The sequence below is a fragment of the Phacochoerus africanus genome, chromosome 4 (genome assembly GCF_016906955.1).
Source record: "Phacochoerus africanus isolate WHEZ1 chromosome 4, ROS_Pafr_v1, whole genome shotgun sequence".
Taxonomy (NCBI): domain Eukaryota; kingdom Metazoa; phylum Chordata; class Mammalia; order Artiodactyla; family Suidae; genus Phacochoerus; species Phacochoerus africanus.
In genome coordinates, this window is record NC_062547.1 from 2,521,880 (window position 1) to 2,543,004 (window position 21,125).

At 57.4% G+C, this 21,125-nt stretch overlaps 1 protein-coding gene across 6 annotated transcripts in view; it reads left to right on the plus strand.

Moving 5' to 3' along the window:
* Positions 1-21,125, plus strand: part of SHANK2 (SH3 and multiple ankyrin repeat domains 2) — a 517,908-nt gene that overhangs the window by 26,551 nt on the left and 470,232 nt on the right. For 5 of the 6 annotated variants that reach the window (XM_047775007.1, XM_047775012.1, XM_047775005.1 and 2 more), the window contains exon 2: positions 3,735-3,835. The exons of the other annotated variant lie outside the window; for it this stretch is intronic. The gene's annotated coding sequence lies outside the window, so the exon portion shown is untranslated. The remainder of the gene's footprint in view (positions 1-3,734; positions 3,836-21,125) is intronic. 6 annotated transcript variants of the gene reach the window in all.

Here is a 21,125-nt window from a genome sequence, read left to right on the forward strand (position 1 = left end):
CCATTGCTAAGATAGTCAACACTTTATTATAAAAATGGGTTCTGTCTTAGATGATTTTGCCCGACTGTAGATTAATGTAATGTTCTGAGCATATTGAAGGTAGGCTAGACTAAGCTATGTTGTTCAGCGGTCAGATGAATTAAATGCTTTTTTTGTTTGTTTGTTTGTTTGCTTGCTTTTCAGGGCCACACCTGCAGCAGATGGGAAGTTCCCAGGCTGGCGGCCTACACCACAGCCACAGCAACACCAGATCCGAGCCACGTCTGCAGTCTACACCACAGCTCACTCTAATGCCAGATCCTTGAATCCACTGAGCGAGGCCAGGGATCGAACCCACATCCTCATGGATACTAGTCGGATTCTTAACCCGCTGAGCCACAGCAGGAACTCCTAAATGCATTTTTGACTTATGATATTTACGATGGGTTTATTGGGACATATCTCCATCACATGCCAAAGAGGTTCTATCTCGGCTTGCTGAGATTTTTCTGTTTTCTAAGTGAGGTTTTCTGTTTGTTTGTTTTTTTCATCTTTTCCCAGCGTATTCATAATTGCTTATTGAACCATTTTCATTTTTACGGCTTTAAACTGTCAGATAATGCTAACTCTCTGTCTCTTCTTTGTCACGTTCCATTGGTTCTTTTATCCATCCAAATCCTAGTGGTTCTCAAGGGGATGAGTGATTTTCGGTGGAAACGTGCACACTTTCCTAGTGTGAGACTGTGGGTCTCACTTAAGCCTTGTGTTTTAGCTGGCTTTTAAAAGCAATTTCTGTTATACAGCAAAGCAACCCAGTCATACCTCTCTACACGCCACCATCTTTCTCATATCATCTTTTATCATGTTCCGTCACAAGTGATTGGACCTAGTTCCCTGTGCTGTACAGTAGGGCCTCATTGCTTATCCATTCTAAACGAACAGTTTGCATCTATTAACCCTGCACTCCCCGTCCATGCCACTCCCTCCCCCTCGCCAACCACAAGTCTGTTCTCCATGTCTCTAAGTCTGTTTCTGTTCTGTAGTGAGGTTCATTTGTGTCATAATTTAGATTCCACATGTAAGTGATATCATATGGTACCTGCCTTTCTCTTTCTGACTTCTTCACCTAGGATGAGAATCTCTAGTTCCATCCATGTTGCTGCAAATGGCATTATCTTGTTCTTTTTCATGGCTGAGTAGTATTCCATTGCATATATGTACCACGTCTTCTTAATCCATTCATCTTTTGATGGCCATTTAGGTTGTTTCCACATCTTGGCTGCTGTGAGTGGTGCTGCAGTGAACATAGGGATGCATGTATCTTTTTGAATGAGAGTTTTGTCTGGATATACGCCCAGGAGTGGGATGGCTGGATCGTATGCTGGGTCTATATTTAGTTTTCTGAAGACGCTCCATACCATTCTCCATAGTGGTTGTCCCAGTTTACCTCCCCCCACCGGTGCAGGAGGGGTCCCTTTTCTCCCCACCCTCTCCAGCACTGGTTATGTGTATTCTTATTAACGTGGCCATTCCAACCAGTGGGAGGGGGTTAGCTGGCTTCTTTGACGTCACTCGCACAGGGAAGGGGAGCCACCTCAGTCCTGCCAGGTGGAGGTAGATGTCCAGGCTCCTCAGTTGACCTCTGTTGATGCCTAAGCAGGGAGGCTCCTTGTTATTGCCGGTGGGGGATGGGGTCCCCCCCCCCGTGGTCTCCATGGAGACCATGGTGGGCGTGTCCTCATTAGTGGTGGGGGGGGGGAAGTCCTGCCAATCCAGCAGGATGAGGGAGGGGTGCCAAGGGCACCTGGAGATCCAGGCCTTCTGTGTCGCCTGCACTGATCCGACGGAGCCTTCGTGACCGCCCTGCGGGGAGGGAAGTCCTGGCTCCACACTGTGGTGTATTCGACCCTCCAGGGGCGGCTTGGGTGTCTCACGGCAGCCGTACAAGGAGAAGGCCAGGCCCCTCCCGCCCCTGCTGCTGGGGGTCAGGGTCGGGGCCACGCTGTTTCTGTGCTTCCTACCCGAGTAGAGCAGTTTGGTCTAAACTTGTCTGCTTCAGCGGCTGTTTTTCTGGGGTTTGGGCTGGAGAGAACAGTCACTCATTGGAGGTTGCTTCCTGCTTCTACCGGGGGGTCTAGCTTCTTCGCTCCCAGTCTGGGGCAGGAAGCAAAAACCCAGCCTAGAGCACGGACCTGGAGTTCCCGTTGTGGCTTCACGGGTTACGCACCTGACATGGTGTCTGTGAGGATGTGGGATCCATCCCTGGCCTCACGCAGTGGGTTAAGGATCCAGCGTTGTTGCAGCTGTGGTAGGCCAGCGGCTGTGGCTCCGATTCAAGCCCTAGCCTGGGAACCAACAGATGCCACAGGTGCGGCCGTAAGAAGAAAGAAAAGGAGAGGCACCCAGTGTGCTTTCCTCGGGTCCCGGGTCCCCGACCCGGCTGCCTTCTTCCCTTTACCCCCCAGCGTCTTCCATTCATCTTCTCCCAGCATCCTGGGGGTAGTTGCACTTCTTGGGAGGGGGATAGAGCACTGCGTCTTCTCCATCTTTCCAGAAGCGGAAGTGCGGTCCCTGGTTTTCGGCTCTGCGATGCCAGGATGCGCTGGAAGGCTTTCTTTTCTACATTTTGTAAAAATGTATTCTTTTCCATCCCGGTCCCTCCCGGGAGACTGGATAGAGTTCCCTGTGCTGTGCAGCAGGACCTCATGGCTTATCCATGCTCAGTGGAAAAGTTTGCATCCGCCAACCCCAAACTCCCCGTCCTTCCCGCTCCCTCCCGCTCCCTCCCCCTCCCCTGGGCAACCGCAAGTCTGTTCTCTGTGTCTGTGAGTCTGTTTCCGTTGCATAAAAGGTCACGTGTGTCATATTTTAGATTCCACATGTAGGTGATATCATGTGGTGTTTGTCTTTCTCTGTCTGTCTGACTTCACTTAGTAGGAGAATCTCTAGGTCCAGCCATGTTGCTGCAAATGGCAGGATTTCCTTCTTTTTATTTCTGAGTCGTAGTCCACTGTGTATATGGACCACATTTTTTAAATTTCAGTTTCAAGATGGACTTTGTAAAAAAAATTACAGTATAGAATGATTTACAGTATTGTGCCCATTTCTGCTGTACAGCAAAGTGACCCCTATATATATATATATTCCCTGTCTTATATCATCTTCCATCCTGCTCTAGCCCAGGAGACTGGATATAGCTCCGTGTGCTGCACAGTAGGACCTCATTGCATAGCCATTCTTTTTTTTTTTTTGCTTTTTTTAGGGCCGTACCCACAGCATATGGAGGTTCCCAAGCTAGGAGTCCAATCGGAGCTGTAGCCACTGACCTACGCCACAGCCACAGCCACAGCAACGCAGGATCCGAGCTGTGTCTGCAACCTACACCACAGTTCACGGCAATGCCGGATCCTTAACCCACTGAGCGAGGCCAGGGATCGAACCCGCAACCTCATGGTTCCTCGTCGTCCTGCACCACAACGGGAACTCTTGCTTATCCGTTCTAAATAATAGCATCTACACACCCCAAACTCCCCATCCATCCCACTTCTTCCCCTCTCCCCCTTGGCCGGCACGAGCCTGCTCTCTGTAGTACCTCATCGTCTTGATTCCGTCCTCCGCGGGTGGACATTCAGGCTGCGTCCAGGCCTTGGCGGTGGTGACTGGTGCTGCTGTCACCGTAGGGGGAGGGTGTATGAGATCTTTTAACCTCTGCGCCTCGGAGCCTCTGCTGACCGCGCCCTGGTTCTGTCTCACAGCTCTGGAACTCTCTCCTGTCCCCGTACCTCGGCCCGCCCCAGTGGAGACGGTCCCTGTTCTGAGAAGCCCTTCTGTGGGGCCCAGCCTGCCAGCGCCTCCGGTGAGTTAGAACGTGTCCTTGTTGTCACCTAGGAGCTGGTTACCCCGGGCGTGGCGTGGTCCTTCTCGCCCCCCTGGCACTGTGGCCAGAGCACAGTCAGTTCCTCGCCATCAGGGCCCCCGTGCTTGTGCCAGGGTGGGGACAGGACGGGTGGAGTGGTCCTGGACCCTGGGGGAAGGGGCCTGTCCCAGCTGATGCGACCTCGGGGGGGTTACCGAGACCACGGCTGAGGCCTCAGCTCTGGCTCCAAGTCTCTGCTCTGAGATGTCCAGGCTGGACTCAGCCTGTGTGGCTCAGGGCAGGTGGTGGAGGAGGTAGTGCAGATGCCCTGCCTCCATCTTTGCTGGACCAGGGGACACCCGTTTGTGTCCAGCGCAGGGGCCGTGGAGGGCGCCCAGGGGCTGTGGTTCGGCAGCGCTCAGACACGTCCTGAGGTCACAGTCTAGGGCCCAGAGCCACCTTACTGAGCACCTCCTGTGTGCTCCACTGGTGTCATTTCACTGTAGTATGGGCTTCAAACTGGCACTTGCCAAATGTTTGCCTGAATGCTGGGCTGTGCCGTGACCAACCTGGCGAAGAGGGGAAATGGCTGCCGTTCTCTGGTGAGGGCCGCACCCCCCGGACGCTGTATCTCAGCCTTTAAAGACAAATCATCACCTGTCCAAGGGGACATGCTAGACCCTTTTTCCAAACTGTCCACCCCAACGAGATGGTAACACACTGGACATGCTGTGGATGTGTGTGTGTGTCCTGCTGTGTGTGCCTCTGCTTTACACTTGAAAACACGAAGGTCGGTTTCATCTTCCAAGATGCAGCTGAGGACGCACGAGCGGGGGTTACAGGTATAGCAGACAGGGCCGAGTCGGAGCCGCCGTCCCTCCCCGGGGCCTGGTCACCATGGGCTTCGGGGGTCTCCTCTTAACTGGTTTTCCTGCCTCTGGTCCTGTCTGCCGTCCAGTTCGGATCCTCTCCCTCGCCCTGTTCAGTCCCTCCTCGTGCTCCCAGCTGCGTCTCTGGGCTCTGCCCTCACCCTCCCCGGGTGCACACGGGCGGTGATGGGGCCCCGGGGGGAGACCAGTCCCCGCGGGCCGGGCTGAGCGCGCAGAGCCTGCCGTCCACTCGCCCTCCGTCCTCGCCGATGCTGGACGTGGTTCCCTTGGCGGGAGCCCCCTGGCCCCGAGCCCCACGGTGCCTGCTCGCCCCCTGGGGCTCAGTGGGGAGGTGGCAGACGATCACACAGGACGCGGGATGCTAGGGAAGCCACGGCTGCCCTTTCCTCTGGAGGCTGGGCCGGCTCAGAGCGAGAGGGTGTCCAGGTTGACCCGAAGGCCCCATGCGAGGCTGCGGTGTCCAGCATCGTCTGAGAGGCCTGCCTTTCCCGCCCTTGCGCTCGGCACTGGGGCACCATTCATTGCGGCGGCACTGGGGGGCCGTGGGGCCCGGGCCGGCCGCGGCCTCGTGGGCTCACCACCAGGGTGAACCTCTCTGAGCCTCGCTCTGCAGCAAGGCCCTCACACCTCCCTCGGCTTTCTTCCCGAGAAAGGGCACTTGACCAGCTGATCTGCACTTTTTTGGTCATCACTGGGGGCCCGTGATGGGTGCTGCTTGAGCTCTGGACTCCTTTTTCATGCCTGGACCCCCAGCCTCTTAGGGAATCACTGACCCTTGGCCCCGAGGGGCGGGGAGCATTGGATTTCAGAATCCAGCCCTGTGAGTGTGGTCGCTGATACATGAGGGGAAGGAGGAAGGGAAAAGCTGCCCCAGGGTCCCCGAAGTGGACAAGTCCAGAGTGGACTTGTCGGATTCTCGGTTTGCTGGTCAGGGTGTTTTTGACCGCACATTCGGCCACCTCCAGGACAGGGCCAGGTGTTACCCCGGGGCGGGGGGCGGGGGGCCTCCCAGGGCATCTCAGCTGGAGGGAGGGTGGTGGCCAGTGTGCTGTGCACGGGGAGGGGTTTCTGTGGTCTTGGCATTGACCTTCCATGAGCCCAGACAGTGCTGCGTCCTGCCCGGGGCGGGGAAGAGGAGCTAGAATTCCCCATCAGGTCAAGCTTGATCCAGGCACTTCCCTCTCTCCTCTGCTCCTCCTGCATCCTCAGGTGGCCTTCAGATATGCTGGAGCCCCCCTCCCCCATTCATCCTGTATGCCCCCTCTCTGAGTGCCTCCCCGTCCCCCCACCCCGGCTGCAGCAGCGTCCTGCAGTGGAAACATTTATCACGGAATAAACCTTTTGTGGGGCTCACCTCCAGCCGCCACTCAGAAAAGATGGACCATTACCCTGGAGTGGTCATTCAGTGAGTAGCCAGGATGCTGCGTGATGAATGGGGAAGGGCTTCCACTTTAAAGCCGTGGAATTAACATACAACGCTGTGAAGTCTCATCCGGGATTCAGGAGGTGAGATGGAATGAACTCAAAGATTTGGTTTCCTGAAGAGTTCCTTGTTATTGCCTCAAATTATTTTTTTCCACTTGTGGGTGCAGTCAGACCCCCCCCCCCAGTGATTAATCAGATTTCTGACGGAACAGGTGACTTTCCAGGTGGCGACACCTCCAACAGATTTGGGTGAGGGCTCTGAGGTCTTCTGTGACGAGACTCAGGTCATTCTCTCCAAAATTGGATGCCTAGCGGGTGCTCCCAAATCAGGGGGGGGTGGCAGACTGTGGCTCATGGACCAGGTCCTGCCCAGCTTCAGTTTCTAGAAATGCCTCATTTTGCTGCAGTGTATAATGTCTTTTTTTCTTTTTACGGCCACACCTGCAGCATACAAATTCCCGGGCTAGGGGTTGAATTGAAGCTGCACCTGCCAGCCTATGCCACAGCCACATCTCTGACCTACACTGCAGCTTGTGGCAATGCTGGATCCTTAACCCACTGAGCAAGGCCAGGACTTGAACCCGAATCCTTGCAGGTTCTTAATCCACTGAGCCACGACGGGAACTCCCAGATGTTTTTATTGTGGTAAAAGGCACGTAAGTTTTACCACCTGGACCGCTTCAAGCGCACAGCTCAGCGGCATCACGTAGATTCGCGCTGTTGTGCACGCCATCACACGCTCCTTCTCCAGAACTTTCCATCTTTTCCCAAGCTGACCCTCCGTCCACACCAAACGCTGACACCCCCTCCCCTCCCCCACCCCCGACCCCTTCCATCGTCTTTCTGTCCCTGTGAACGTGCCTCCTCCAGGGACCTCCTATGAGTGGAATCTGGCAGGATTTGCCCTCTCGTGTCTGACGTATTTCTCTGAACTGTCCTGAGGCTTCACCCACGTGGTAGCCTGTGTCAGAGTTTCCTTCTTTTTTAGGGTCACATAATATTCCACTGTCTGGAGATCAAATTTTGTGCATCCATCATCTGTCGGTGGACAGTTAGGTTGTCTCTTTCTACCCTTCAACTGTTGGGATTCATGCTGTCAGGGAAGTGGGTGTCCAGACACCGGTTCTTTGGGGGCCAGACCCCGAGGTGGGCTTGCTGGGTCACCTGGTAACTTTCTGAGGACCTGCCGTATCGTTTTCCGCAGGGGTTGCATCATTTTACGTTCCCATTAGCGATGCAGGGGTTCCAGTTTTTTCACATCCTTGCCGGCACCTTTGTGCAGTTTCGTTTTGTTTTGCTTTGCTTTTGTTGTTGTTGTTGTTGTTGTTGTTGTTGCTATTTCTTGGGCCGCTCCCGCGGCATATGAAGGTTCCCAGGCTAGGGGTTGAATCGGAGCTGTAGCCACCAGCCTACGCCAGAGCCACAGCAACGCGGGATCCGAGCCGCGTCTGCAACCTACACCACAGCTCACGGCAACGCCGGATCGTTCACCCACTGAGCAAGGGCAGGGACCGAACCCGCAACCTCATGGTTCCTAGTAGGATTCGTTAACCACTGCGCCATGATGGGAACTCCTGCTTTGTTTTTGATGGTGGCGGTCCTAGTGGGTGTGACGGATCTCGCTGTGGTTTGGTGTGCATTTCCCTGACGGTACGTCACGCCAAGAGCATCTTTCCACGGGCTTCTTGGCCGTTCATACGTCTTCTTCGGAGAAACGTCAGTTCAAGTCCCCCACGCATTTTGGAATCACGTCGTTTGGTGTTCGGTGTGGAATTGCAGAAGTTCCCTCCACGTTCTGGATGCTAATCCCTTGCCACACAGGCGAGTTGCAGGTCCTTCCCCCACGCCGTGCTCTGCCTTTTGTAAATAAAGTTTTATTGCCCCGCAGCCTGGCTCGCTCCTTCCCCCTTGTCTCTGGCTGCTTTCCCGCTGCAGGGGCCAGGTTGGAAGTTTGCTGGCCTCTCTGTTCTACGTGATCTCGGCACATCCAGTGCTGAAACCAGCCACTGTTCTCCGATCAGATGCTAAGATTTGCTCTCTGACCGCAAACCCCGGGGGCACGAGCACCCAGCTTGCTGGCCCCTGGCATCCTCCTGGCTTGAAGCCCTCAGGGTCTTGGTTAAGTTGATGGCTTCCTCTTGTGACACCTGTGTAGGAGGCTAGGCACCCCCCACACCAGAGGGCCAGCGGTCAGGTCTGTGGGGCTCCCGCCTGCTGAGGGTCTGTGTTGGACACGTGTGTCCGAGGACCCAGGAAACGGGTGGAATGGGCCCTGGGTGATGTTCTCCCCCCCCCCCCATGTGGGCACGTTCCCCGAGATGTCCTCCTCCAGCCCAGGGGCTGCTGTGAGCTTCCTTGGAGCAGGACGAGCCCACGACCGGCGCACCCTTGGACCTTTCAGCAGCGGCTGGGTCTCCCGTCCGCTGAGCCCACGTCCAGGGGTGGAAATAGCCGGATGGAGAGAGTTAGGACCTGGTCTCCATGTGTGGCCGGCCTTCCTAAGGCTGGTAGGTACAGCTGCCTGGGAAGAAAGGCGTTGAGATGAGAGGGAAGATAACTAACGCGGCAGTAACGTGAATATATGTGTCTCTTTTCCAAATGGGGCGAATCATGGTGCCAAACCAGGCATGTTCAGGGCGGTGATGCTGGGGCGTGGGTGATCCCACAGGTTCCCAGGGGATGGTTTTACCAAACAGAGCCCTGGGGACACCTAGAACTGAGACCTAACACCGAGAGGTCCCTTGGAAATTATGGAAACCAGCTGTTTCTCACTTTGGGGGGTCTCTGCCCCGTCGGAGGATCTGATGAGTCTTTTGGGAAGAATTCACATCTGAACGTGGACCCAGAGCCCTGCCTGCAATTCCGGCAGCATCTCCCCCTTCCCCCAACACGGTGGGCTGGGCAGACCCACAGTTAGAATCCTGGAGGGACGTGTCCCCGTGTATCTCCCCAGGCAGAGGAAGCAGGGGCTGTGTTGAGCCACCCTGGTTAAGAGCCTGGTGTCTGGAGCTCAGAGCTGGTTTATAGTCCATGGACGCACCCGGCAGAGACGGTCTGCTGAGGCCGGCCTGTCATCCAGGGGTCCAGCGCTTGTTTGCTTGAAGGCACCTGCTGTGTGGCTTTACAGCTCTGCAGGCAGGCTGCCTTCACCTCTCCTTGGGTAGAACAAGGGAGAAGCCAGAGGGAATGGAATTCACCGGAACAAACCCATCACCCGGCTGGTGTATGAGATTTTGACTGTCTCAGACTGTTGGAAAGAAAATTTAGGGTGTTTGGTTGAATACAAATTGTCCCTTTTTTCTTTCTTTTTTTCTTTTTTACTGTTGACATTTTTATTATATTACAAATGATCACCTGTCTGCCTAGGTAGCAAGCTGGTCTTCAGGAAGCAGAGGGAACACGCTATGTAATTTTCATAGCTGCGCATGTGCAAATAGTGCTATTTACCCGTCAAAGCACAGGATAGCGTGAGGGGCCAGGGCTGCTGGTTGCCACTTTCTCTAAATATTCACGCGTCTTTTCCTCTTTTATATTTATTCCTTTCGCTGGGATGGCAGTTGCACGTTGCCTTCTGAGGGTGCTTCCCCCCCGGGTTGGTTTTATGTTTCGCTTGGTCGCCGTCCGGTTGATGGGCGGGGTTACGTCCGTTTCCGCCGCCGTGCAGCGCAGTGATTGCCGTCCACACCCGTACGTTCCTTTTCAGCCGCGGATGTTTTTAGAGGGAGAGGTTCGGCTCATAGGAGCTGTTCTACAGTCACGACATGGATTCCAAGTAATAATTAACCGAACCCAGAGAGGGACCGGAAGCAGCCAGCCACCGCGAGGCTGGTTTGAAGTTCAAGTCTGTGGGGTCTTTCTCCCGAGCCTGGCTGTCTGCAGTGACGTCTTCCCAAGCCAGGCAGCAGTGAGCCGGAGGTGCTGCAAAGCCACCCAGCCGCGTGTCAAGGTCAAGGAAAGAAAGGGCGGAAATCTTTGCACCGATGCCCCCCCCCCCCCGCCGTGGTAACACAGACTCCAGACAGCGCAGGTGGCCCGCGAGCTGGTTTGCAGAATTCATTGGTTATTTTTCCCACATGTGGTCACGGAGCCATCCCTTTGGAAGACACTGTGGTCTCCACAGGCTTGGGGGCACAGGGACGGAAGTTGGAGACGGGTCCCCTAGGTTGGGGGCAGGACGCTGACAGGCCCTTTGTGCTGACCGGGGCCCTTCCTCCCTGGGGGCAGCTCCCCCGGCCCTTGTATCTGTAGCAGCCACGCAAAGTGACTCTGGATGTGGCCCTGTGGACACCCCCCCCCCCCGACCGAGGGACTCTGCAGACTCCCCGCCACTGACACACTAACACACAACACACCCCCTAATCCAGAATGCCTCGGGGTGGCTTGATAGGTCGACGGGGGGCATTGGCAGACGCTCCCTTTTCTGGAAGTTTCTTCCTCATGGAATTTAGAGATGACCCCGAGGCTCCCACCCCCCTTTCAGGAACCTTTGGGTAAAGCCACTTGGGCTTCCCTAAGGCGAATCCTCACAGGCAGGTGTGAGACGGCCCAGGTGTGACCAGACTTCAGGCCAACATCACTCAGGCCACGTCCCCCGCCCCCACCTTGCTGTGTCCTGAGAGGGTGCGTGTCACATGCCCTGGCCATCCTGGCATCCTTTCCCCGGCCTGGCATCTCCATCAGGGCCCGGGACAGGCCAATGGGGAGATGGTATTTCTTCAAAAAAATTTTTTTAATGAAGTACAGTCGATTTATAATGTTCCTTCAATTTCAGTTGTACAGCAAGTGACCCCGTCACACGTCTGTGTAGACTGGTTTTATTTTTCACATGGTCCTCCGTCACGGTCCATCCCGAGAGACTGGACATGGGTCCCTGCGCCGTGCAGCGGGACCTCGTTGCTTTTCCACTCTCAATGTATCAGTTTGCACTACCAACCCCAGACTCCCCGTCCGTCCCCCCCTCCCCTCCCCCCGCAACCACAGGTCTGCTCCGCACGGCCGGAGACGGTGTTTCTGTGCCATCTGCGTCGGGTGCCCCTTCCTCAGGACTGGCTCTGCCTGGCTCCCCAGTGGCCACCGTCGGTGGCGTCTGGGGAGAGAGGACTGCTTGGTGTGAGTTGGATCAGGCCTGGGCTGGGGGCGTCTCCATGGCCCAGACCCCCGCAGGGCTAGTGTGTGTGTATGTGTGTGTGTGTGTGTGTGGTGGGGAGATAAGAGTGCGCCTGCCTCAGGAGTCCCGGGCAGCACCTCGTCCTGCTTCTCATACGGGGAGCCCATCCCCCAAGCGTGTGTCCACAGGGAGCGCGGGGCCCCTGACCCAGGGGGTTGGCAGCTGTTCTGCGCAGCACAGACGGGAGGCACGTGGGATCCCATTACCTGCCTTAGGGGTTGTCCCTGCAGAGCGGCCGCCTGGGGCCAGGACACGTGCTCACAGCCAAGGCACTTGCTCTGGTCCTTGGCTGCCATCGGTGCGACGGTCTCCAGGATTCCTCTGTGCGGTTTTTGACTGTTTGGGGCGATTTAGCTTTTTTCCTGTTATAAGGTAACTTGCAGTCCAGTTAATTAATCCAGATGTCACTACCCCCCCACCCCAGCCCCGGTAACTCAGCACCTTAGAACTACAGCCGCTTGCGGGACTGGATGTTCGGGGCCCCAGCCCACCCCCGTGCTCAGCGATTCTCTAGAAGGGCTCACGATCTCCACCGACCTGCTGGGGTCCCACGGCCTAACCGCGAGGGACCCAGACAAAAATCAGCCGATGCGGAGGCTATGGGCCAGGGTCCAGCCCAGGCGTCAGGCCCCGCCGCTTTCTCCCCGGGGGAGACCTACAAACACCGCCTGGTTCCCGGAAGCCTGTGTCACAGCACAGCTGAGCTACTGCCAGTTCAGGACGCTCCCTGCAGCCCCGGGTCCGGGGTTTTTACTGAGGGTGGCTCACGTAGGCCTGGCCGGCCACCTGCACAGCTAACCTTAGTCTCTAGCCTCTCGGGGGGCCCCTCCCCAGGCCCCCCCGCTGTAAATCACACTGTTACTGCAGACAACCTGGTGTGGCTCAAGGCCGCACAGGTCAGCAGAAATGCTCCCCTGAGAAGGTCCCTCCAAGGACTCAGAGTGACCTTCTGGGGCCAGGCAAGGGTGCGGACAGCCCAGGCCTGCCGTGGTCACCCTTCACTGCACGCACATCCAGAGTGGGCGCTCGGGGTCCAAGATCAAGTCTTGGCTCTGCAGTGAATCAGCCCTCTGGCTTAGGGGCTTTTTCTCTCTCTGTATGTCTCTGTGTCCTTGCGGGTCAGGTGGGGCTGATCTCGGGGTGGGTCCCACCTGAGGGAGCTGTGAACCAAGGTCCAGCCCCAAGGCCTGGGTGGCTGTCCGCTCTCCCGAGCAGCTGGGGTAGCCCCCCTCCCCACCCCCCCCCGCCGTGCCCTCGACTGGCCCGTCTCCCTCCTTGTGTGGTGTCACCCGTGCGGGAGGAGGGACCTGCTGTGCCCCCCAAGGCGTCTGTCCTCAGAGGGGCCCCTCTGGAGACCCCCAGGTGACAAGAGCCAGCTTGGAAAATCCACAGAGGAAACGCTGCGGAGTAAAACCGGCCTCTTCCCTGGGAGCCCGGGGACCGGCCGCCCCCAGGAAGGGGTTTATGGACCTGAGTGTGGGGTCCAGTGGGCCTGGAGTGGGGGCACGGCCAGCCGCCCTTCTGTTGGCCGTTCATCTGAGGGCTGGGCTCCTGGCGGGTGAGGGTCCCACTGTCTCCAATCCTCTTCCTGACCTGCTTCCCGCAGTGAAATGCTGCCGCCTCCCCACTTTAGCCCCTACCCTCCTGCCAGACAGGAGGCCCCGGGGCCTGAGTGACCCATGCACCCAGGTGTGTGACCTCTGGCCTGACCAGCCATGAGGGCCAGGTGGCATTTGGCAAGAATGGGGGGATCTGGAGGGGGACACAGTCAGAGCAGAAGGTCAGTGCCCCCGCCCCCGCCTCTGTGAGCTCACCCATCAGGGGCAGGATGTTCCCGCAGCACTGTGGTCGGGCCACCCTGTCCCATCACACCAGGGCCCCAGGGCCCAGGGCCCCCGTGCAGGCCTGAGGCGATTCCCAGGGCAGCCTCTCCCCTGATGGGTCCCCTGGGTTTCGGGGGGGGGGTCCCCCAGGGTCTGGGAGAGCCACCCGCACTCCGTGAGCAGCCCTGCAGGCCCACGGCCACGCTGTGGTCCCGTGTGTAAATTTGCTTCTTCTGCTGCCCCCGTAGAACATTGGAAAAACGGAGGAAAAGGGAGAGCCACCCAACCGGCAGCTGCCTCTCGAGCCCGCGCCCTGCCACTCGGGGCAGGGCTGTGTCGATTCTGCTTTGCGCCCGCCCGTCCTGAGTCAGACGGGGTCGTCACGGTGGGCGAGGCGGGCAGGCTGGCCTGTGATCAGGCGTCTGAACAGAGACACACCCCGGGGGATGTCCTTGGTCCCTCAGGTGCTCTCACCCTCCTGTTCCCGGTCCCCGTCCACCCCGTTGGACACTGTGCCAGGCCATGGGTGGGGGCAGCCTGGAGGGGTGGCCTGGCCTGGGGGCTGTGCTGTGCTGTGTTTCTAGCGCTGCCCCCGCCTGGCCGTGGCTGGAGAAGCCCCGCCTCTCCGGCCTCACCTTGACTCTGAAATGGGGGCCGTAAGGGCTGCACATCCCCCACGGGGGCCCCTGAGGTGCCTGGACTTGGGGAGGGGCTGAGGGTGCCCACTCTGCCAGCCTGTCCACATCCTGAGCTGTGGGTCCTCCCCTGCCCGGAGCCCCGGGGTGGTGGGGTCCCTGGCACGGAGGCCTCCACCTGGGCTGGTGTCACTTGAATGATACCAGCTGTTCCTTCAGCGCTGGAGGCAGCGCTGTACCTTGAGCCTCCGTTCATGCCGCACGTGGTGGCTGAGCACCTGCTGTGTACCCGGTGGACCGAGTGGGCGCCCTCCCTGCCTTCGCCACGCAGGGGGGTCCTGACCCTCAGATGCCAGTGCTTGTGCAAATCCCCACGGCGGTCCACGACCCCCAGAGTGGGGGTCCTGCCCCCTTCTGAGAAGCTCCCCTGAAACCTGGCTTCTGGAAGCCACCTGGCAGGTTCTGGAAGGTTCCTCAGCTCTGGGTGGCTGGAAGGGATTTCAGGGGCAGTCTCACCCACCGCAAGTTCACTTCCACCCCCAGGTGACGACTCTCTCCCGCAGGCCTTGGGAGCGGGTCCCTGTGCCCTGGAGTCTGTCTGTGGGGGTTGGCTCGCCCGTCTCCGTTTTGTGCCCTTGTGGTGGCCGTGAACTGCTTGTCGCTTGGGCTTCCTGAGCCTTGCTTGTCTTATCTGTAAGACGGGTACAGTCACTGGACTTCCGGTAAAGCTGTGGCCATCGGCTGTGGGCGCTTGAAACCCTTTCCTGGGATCCTGACCCCGCATCCCTGAGGCCACGCGCATGTGGGGGCCAAGGCTTTTCTCCTGGGGCTGCCTGAGTCCCGTGGTTGTGTCGTGGGAACGCCAGCTGACGGCGGGGGTGGGGTGGGGAGGGTTCCAGGGCTAATGCCACAAGAGGGGGAGTGGGGAGCTGCGTGGGGTCTGCGGGCTCCCCAGGGGCTCGACGTGATCGGTAACTGTCAGTCTCGGAGGAGGAGCCGTCTAAGGGCCATTCACTTCCTCAGCCGCCCCGCAGGGGGTGGAGGGCAGAGCGGGAGAGGGAGGGGGCGAGAGAGGGCGGAAGGAAAGGGGGGAGGGGGACACTGTTAGGAAAGACCCCGAGAGCTCGGTGGCCTTGTCCTGTCTCTCCTCGAGCTGGGGCAGGACCACCGGGGCGATGGCGGGAACCTCAGTCCCCGCGGCTGGGGGCCCTGCACGCCTGCTGCTCCCTGTTCTTTCGGGCCCATTCCATCCCGTCGGGAGGCTGCTTCGACTCAGGGACGCCAATTGGTGGCTGAGTCCCTTCTACTCCTCCTTCTTGTTGAAAATAACTTTCATTGGCGTTTGGTCGACTTACAGCGGGTTAGTTTCAGGGGTCCGGCGAGGAGAATCGGCCGTACAGACGCAGACGGCTCGATGCCTTCTCAGACTCTTTCCCCGTTTGGCCGTCACGGAGCACGGAGTAGATTTCCCTGCGCTGTACGTGGGTCCTGTGACCCGTGGGTTTCGTACGTAGTAGTGTGTGTGTGCCAGTCCCGACCCCCCGGCCCATCCTGCCTCCCAGCAGCTCCCCTCGGGTAGCCACAAGCTTGGTTTTGAAATCGTCGTGTCTGTATATTTTCTAAACAGCTCTTTTGGATTGTTTTTGTTTTTTTCCGTGTCGCGGCTGTTGTGAATGATGCTGCAATGACCATCAACGTGCATGGATCTTTTCGAGTTAAGAGTTTTGTCCAGGAGTTCCCGTTGTGGTGCAGTGGAAACGAATCTGACTAGGAACCATGAGGTTGCGGGTTCGATCCCTGGCCTCGCTCTGTTAAGGATCTGGTGTGGCCGTGAGCTGTGGTGTGGGTCTCAAACGTGGCTCGGATCTGGCGTGGTTGTGGCTGTGGTGTAGGCCGGCAGCTGTAGCTCTGATTAGACCCCTAGCCTGGGAACCTCCATATGCCATGGGTGAGGCCCTGAAAAGACAAAAAAAAAAAAAAAGAGTTTTGTCCAGATACATGCCCAGGAGTGGGATTGCAGGCTCACACTGTCGCTCTGTTTTTAGTTTTTGAGGAACCCTCACTGTTCTCCATAGTGACCGCCCCAGTTTGCAGTCCCACGAACGGTGCAGCAGGGCCCCCTTTTCTCCCCACCTTCTCCAGCGTTTGTTATCTGTGGACTTTTTAATGATGGCCATTCTGATCCGTGTGAGGTGCTGCCTCACTGCGTTTTTTGATGTGCATTTCTCTAATAATTTGCGATGTTGAACGTATTTCCATGGGCCTCTTGGCCTTCTGTCTGTCTTGAGGAAGGGCTGTTTAGGTCTTCTGCGTATTTTGGTTGGGTGGTGTGGTTTTTCGTGGTTGGGTTGTAGGAGGTGCTTGTATATTTTGGAAATTAAACCCGTGTCGATTGTGTCACTTGCAAGTATTTTCTCTTCGTCTGTAGGTTGTCTTTTCCTTTTGTTTACGGTTTCCTCTGATTAAGTCGTTTATTAAACCGTAATCTTTTGGTGGCCCAGCTGCTTGGTCTTTGCTGCAAAACCCCCTCAATATCCTGGCTCCTCCCTGGGTCTTCGCAGCCGCCGTCCCCGCGCCGGAGGGACCTGAGAGGCTGCCGCTCGGGCTTAAGGCTCAGAAGTCTGTGAATGAAACATGAGTCTCAGCTTTTAGATTGCACCTTTTTTTTTTTTTTTTTGCTTTTTAGGGACGCAGTCATGGCAGATGGACATTCCCAGGCTAGGGGTTGAATCAGAACTGTAGCTGCCGGCCTCCACCATAGCCACAGCATCACCAGATCGGAGCTGTGTCTGCGACCTTCACTGCAGCTCACGGCAATGCCAGACCCTTAACCCACTGAGCAAGGCCAGGGATCGAGTCTGCCTCCTCCTGGATACTAGTCTGGTTCTTAACCTGCTGAGCCACAGCGGGAACACCGTCGATGGTGCGTTTTTTTCATGGTCCATAGCTGGCCCGAGAGTCTGGTCCTGGCTTTCTGATGGACGTGGGGTTGGCTGGGGTCTCGATCGGGATGGGGATGGAATGGAAGGCCGGCCGGGGTCCGAGGCTGATGGGGCGAGGCTGGAGAGTTCCAGACGAGATCCTAAGGGAGGGGGCGCCCGTTTCCTCTGCTCTTTCTCAGAGGCTTCTCCTGACGTGGCCCGTGACTCCTCTGCCTCCTCAGTAGGTGTCTGCAGGTGCCGGCTCCCTCCCCGCGGGGGGAGACCCTCACAGGTACCCCCCCCCGTGTCCTCTCCACGCAGCTCACCCACAGAATTGGTAGCACAGAAAAGCCGGAGTGCACCCTGACGTCTCCACCGTGGAGGGCTCAGCGTGAGGCTGACGTGGCTGCTCCCGGTTGCCCGGTTGGCCAGAAGTCGCTGGATGTTCCCGTTATTGTCCCCATGGCTGCAGGCGCTCTGATGCTGGGTTCACAGCAGGGGTGCCGATGCCCACCCTTCTTGGCCGGCTTGGTGACTAAGCCTTGTTGCTTTAAATGCCCTCTCCTTGGGCTGGGCGTGGGTAGAGGCTTCCAGTTAATCAACGGTTATTTATAAAAAGCCTCTGGGGAGTTCCCATTGTGGCTCAGCGGTAATGAACCCGACTAGGATCCATGAGGTTGCAGGTTCGAGACCTGGCCTCGCCCAGTGGGTTAAGGATCCAGCATTGCTGTGAGGTGTGGGGCCGCAGAGGTGGCTCGGATCCCGTGTTGCTGTGGCTGTGGTGGAGACCAACAGAAACAGCTTCAATGAGACCCCCTAGCCTGGGAACCTCCATATGCCATGAGTACGGCTCTAAAAAGACAAAAAAAGAGAAAGAGAAGAAAAGGATGGAGGCCAAGACTAAGACGGACGGGGGCCTGGCCTCGGATTTCCTGTCCAGTTGAGCAGGTGGGATTCGCCCAAATGAAGAGACAAACGTGGTCCAGGAACTCGGCACCTCCCGGATCCTGCTCCAGCGACCTGAGGAGGGCTGGTCACGGGCCTGCTGCACAGCCCGGGAGCCTGGGAAGCTGACCCGTCCCCTCTCCCCCACCTGGCTGGTCTGGCCACTTGCTCAGACAGATGCAGTTATGCCCAGGGTCCCATCACACAGTCCTGGAGAACAGGGACTCAGGTAACGGTGAGTGAGCAAACGATGCCACGACCAGTCAAGCCCTCACGTTACAGCCGCCCCCAGAGTGAGCCCTGAGGGAACCCAGGGTGGAGACGAAAGAAGGGGCTGCCACTACCGAGCCCTCAGCCACGAAGCTGCCCTGACGGTGCCCCCCCAGGGGACTGAGGCTGGAGAGCAGCACAGGGCCCCAGAGGGCTGAGAAGCTCAGCAAAGGAGCCATCTCCATCGGTCCAGACGCTTGTCTCCTTCCATACAGAGGAAAGTGCTGAATTCATTAACCTGCCATGTCTGGGTTTTTTTTTTTTCTTTTTTCTTTTTTTTTTTAGGGCTATACCTGCAGCATATGGAGGTTCCCAGTCTAGAGGTCGAATCAGAGCTGCAGCTGCCGGCCTACACCACAGCCACAGCCACGCCAGATCTAAGCCCCATCTGCGACCTCCACCACAGCTCCTGGCAACGCTGGATCCTTAACGAGGCCAGGAATCGAACCTGCGTCCTCATGGGTGCTCATCAGGTTCGTTACCGCTGAGCCACAGCGGGAACGCCTGGGTTTTTTTTTTCATGAACAGCAATCTTTTCGTGTTCCAGCACCTGGTCCTTGTTGCACAGCCCCCCACGTCTCCTGGGGCTCCCTTTCCTCTTCGGACCCTCCCCTTAATGCCCCCTGAGAGGCCGTGTCCCAGGCTGGAGTTCTCCCAAAACCCACCCAATAAAACCTAACTCTCAGCTCCCGGGTTGTGCATCGTTCTCCATCCACACCTCTCCAAGGCTGCGCGGCCTTCGGTTCTGAGAATGTTCCCAGTGGGACGGCCGCGCTCGGGGCAGGGCTTTTGGTTGGTTTTGTTCCGTGGTCCCCAGCACCTGCGCAGAGAAATACATGTTAGAGGGAGACGGTGGCTCCTCGGAGGGTGGACGGGAGATTCCTGCGCTGCTGGGCCAGCGAGCCTTTGGGATTCTGGATGAGCAGCATCTTCCTTGGCAGAAGGAGCCAGCGGCAGGTGAGTGCCTGGCCGGGAGGAAGTCCTGGGCTGGAGTTTGGGAACGGGGTCTCTTTCTGTGCCCGGCTTGCCTTCCCTGCCAGCCGAACGCGGAGACACAGCTCTGACTGCTCACACCCAGCAGCCGGAGCTTTCAGTGACGCGTGATTGGAGAATGAATAGTTCAGGTATTCCAGGTACAACGCCCAGGACTTCGCTTTCCTAGAGCTCATGCATGGGATGTGTGGCTCTTACAATGTTTATGAATCTCGTTGATTTTTTACAATCCTTTTCAAGCGGGGGGCCTTGGGTAACAGTGAGATGTCACTTACAAACTCAAATGCCCGTGAATTCTACCCAGAAATTGTTTCAAGGATGAAAATAATGTTTTCCTCACTCTCTTTAGTACGGAAATGGGGCGGGGGAGGGGGAATCTTAAGTTCCCTGAAACATTCTAGGGATTTTTCAGTTGTCTTCTAAGTGTACTCTCCGTGTAAAGTCTTATGTCTAAATCAGCCACTCGGTTAATATTTAGGCCCAAAGACGAGCGTGAACAGGTGCAGGGTCTACAGGGAGCCCTCTTCCTGGATTTAACCTGTAATTCTGTTCTTGGGTGGCTGTCGGTGAGAATGCTGAACCCTAACCCCTTCATGTAGGTCCGCAGAACGTGTCCCTTTGGAGAAGGAATTCCGCAGAGACAGTGAGGCTAGCGAGGCAAATACAGTGTTTATTAAGAGAGCAGAGACCGAAGGTAGGTGAGAAAAAAGCCCAGGCAGGCAGTGGGGGGGGGGGCAGGGAGGGGGAGACAGAGACAGAGACAGAAAGGGCAGCCTGGGCTTTGGGGGTGCTTTCATCACTTGGACGGGGCCGTCCTTCCGGGCTTCCTCTGGCCGATCCCCTCGCTTCGTCTGGCCTCAAGCCGGCACCTGTCCTGACTCAGCATCCTTGCACAGCATCCTTCAGCCAAGGTGGATTCCAGCACAAGCGTTTCTGGGAACTTAACCGGATGTGCTCCCCTCTCCGACCCCGAGGAGCCTTTCTGCAGGTGCGTCGTCCCGGAGGTCTCCTTGAGCTCCAGATCGGGAATAGGTGGTCTCTGTCTTCCGTCCCAGCGGGATGCAGCTCCTTGCTCCAGCCGTCACCTTTAGCTTGAAGTTGCTTAGCCCGGGGACCGTCCAGCGCCTGCTTCAATACTAGTTTGGTGCCTTGGGTTTCCTCCCCTCTCTGGCCTTCCCTCCCCTCCCCGTGCCCTCACCCCAGCATACGGAAGGCTATGGACGTTCCCGGGCTAGGGATCGAACCCGAGTCCCCTCCGTGACCTACACCACGGCTGTGGCAATGGCCGATCCTTAACCCACTGCACCAGGCGCAGGATCAGGTTGGACACACAGATCAAGCTGATCATGAACCCGCCGCGCCACAGCGGGAACTCCTTGGTGTCTTTGTCAGTTCAAGGCTTCCTGGAGTGAAGGCGTCAGGCCGGCCAGGCAGTGTGGCCCTGAGTCTCAGGCTGGGGTCCACCATCCTTCAGCGGGCTGGGACCACGACTCGTGTCTTGGCCTGTGTGTGGCGCCCCCTCTCTGGCCAGTCCTCCCTGACTTACAAGGCTGGGTCCAGTGGCCCAGCGGCCCGGGGCCCTGCTCCCCACAGAAGCCTGGGGGATCCCTAAGGCTTTGACCCTGTAATCCCCGCTTGTGAGGAAGCTTTTGGCCCATTTCCTCAATTGCTCGGTGCTACTTTGCATTTCTTTGGCTCTCCTAAGACTTTTCACTTACTTCCAGCTAAGACACTTTATGGCCATTTCATCAGACCCTCCTCCATACCTGCCCGGAACCTCCTGGAACTTTATGGGGCCACGCATTCTGTATTCGTCTACCTCCCTCTGGCTGGACCTCGCCTTGAAATCTGCCTCTCACCTCCAGGTCTGCCCTTGGGAGCCAGCCGTTAAGTCATGCTTTCTGGCTTGATTCTGGTTTTTCTTTTGAAATAAAATTGGAGTTTAAAAAGGGGAAGGGATTCAAAGACCAGGGAGGGAGGCACGCTGAGTGAGAGATCACGTCGGCAAAGGTGGCTTGTGGACAGTTGAAAGTGGAGGCCGGGGAGTTCCCGTCGTGGCGCAGTGGTTAACGAATCCGACTAGGAACCATGAGGTTGCGGGTTCGGTCCCTGCCCTTGCTCAGTGGGTTAACGATCCAGCGTTGCCGTGAGCTGTGGTGTAGGTTGCAGACGCGGCTCGGATCCCGCGTTGCTGTGGCTCTGGCGTAGGCCGGCGGCTACA